Genomic DNA, 1,422 nt, shown 5'->3' with positions numbered 1-1,422 from the left:
AAGCAAAGCCATCAATTGATAAAATAGAGAGGTTGTAAAAAGTCTATTTCATTTTATTTTTAATCTAGTTTTATGTGAATTTTGGGGGGTTTGCCCACCGTGAATTTGTGTGATTTTTAAATAAAGCACATCTTTTTACTAAAAAGACATAAAAAGGTATAAGCAGGATAGAACCCTTTGTAAATCCTGTCTTTGAGTCTTTGTTTTGTTTTGTTTTACCTATAAAGTGGGGGTGAAATTGTCATCACATATTGTTGGAAGGATTAAAGTAGAGGATGTATGAAAAGCACTTAGTAGGGTGCATGGCACACAGTAAGCAAGCATAATAAATGGTACTACTGAGAATTCCCTGATGGTCCAGTGGTTAGGACTTGGTGCTTTCACTGCAGGGGCCCAGGTTCGATCCCTGGTTGGGGAACTAAGATCCCGCAAACCTCGAAGCATGGCCAAAGAAAAGGTACTATTTAGATGATTTATGTCATTATCACAGAAGGACTAAAGGTAGAAGGGATCTGAGGCCCCCTGTGATCTAACTAACCTTTTCTTTATATGGTGAGGAAACTGAGGCATAGAAAAGGTGCCATGCACAAAGTCACAGAGATAATTAGCATTCACATCAGTTCTGGAAACCAGATCTCCTGAAGGCACTGTTTTTCACACTGATCGCTAGGTGAGTCATTAGCTCGTTCCGGCTGGACATGGATGCTGTAGAGAATGGCTGTCTAGGATTAGTTACTTCTTTTCTAGGGATTGTGGGCAGGGTAGTGGGCATGGCAGATGCTGTGATGGACCGCCTTTAGAAGAGAGGTCATGATCAAAGCACCGTCATGTGATACATGCCGCTGCTATCCTTTGAGATAAAGTCGACTCTAAACAGTAAGATAAACCCCTAATACCAGCTTCCTTTTCCAAAGCAAGTCCCTGCTGTGCCCGCTTTCTCTCAACAGGAAGACCAGACGTACTGGCCATTGTCTTTGATGCATGTTCAGCATCCTGGGATTGTCAGGAATGGCTAAGTGTCACCACCACCACCACCTGTGTTCCAGGAAAAAGAGTAACACTAGTGGCTAAAGCTGCTATCCTGTGGCTCCTGTTAATGATTTGCAGTTTCCTGTAAAAGGTCTTTCAAGCAGTAGACAGAGGGGCAAAACATCTGCCCCCTTATTTAGCTTGCTGCTCGCCACTCTTAGCCATCTAGTATCTCTAGAGGTCAGGGATTTGTGGACACTGTGCCTTGAATCAGTTGATAGCTGTCACCATCGTATCTGTATAACCTGCCCATGTGGGAAGTGTGAGCCGTCACACTGTCAGGGAAGTTCACAACATGATGTACCCTAGACCAATAGTGTCGGGGCTGGAGGGAGCACAGAGGTCCCCATGTGCCATGCAGCCCTTCGTTTTCTAAGTCAGAAAATTCAGCAG

General features: G+C 44.0%; 1 non-coding gene across 1 annotated transcript; it reads left to right on the top strand.

Moving 5' to 3' along the window:
* The first annotated feature begins 346 nt into the window (after window positions 1–346).
* TRNAE-UUC (transfer RNA glutamic acid (anticodon UUC)) lies at window positions 347–418 on the top strand. Its single transcript has one exon. It is a non-coding gene; the product is annotated as a tRNA-Glu (tRNA).
* Window positions 419–1,422: the final 1,004 nt, after the last annotated feature.

The sequence above is a fragment of the Lipotes vexillifer genome, unplaced genomic scaffold (assembly GCF_000442215.2).
Source record: "Lipotes vexillifer unplaced genomic scaffold, Lipotes_vexillifer_v1.1 scaffold537, whole genome shotgun sequence".
Taxonomy (NCBI): Eukaryota; Metazoa; Chordata; class Mammalia; order Artiodactyla; family Lipotidae; genus Lipotes; species Lipotes vexillifer.
This window is presented reverse-complemented; position numbering and strand designations above follow the sequence as displayed.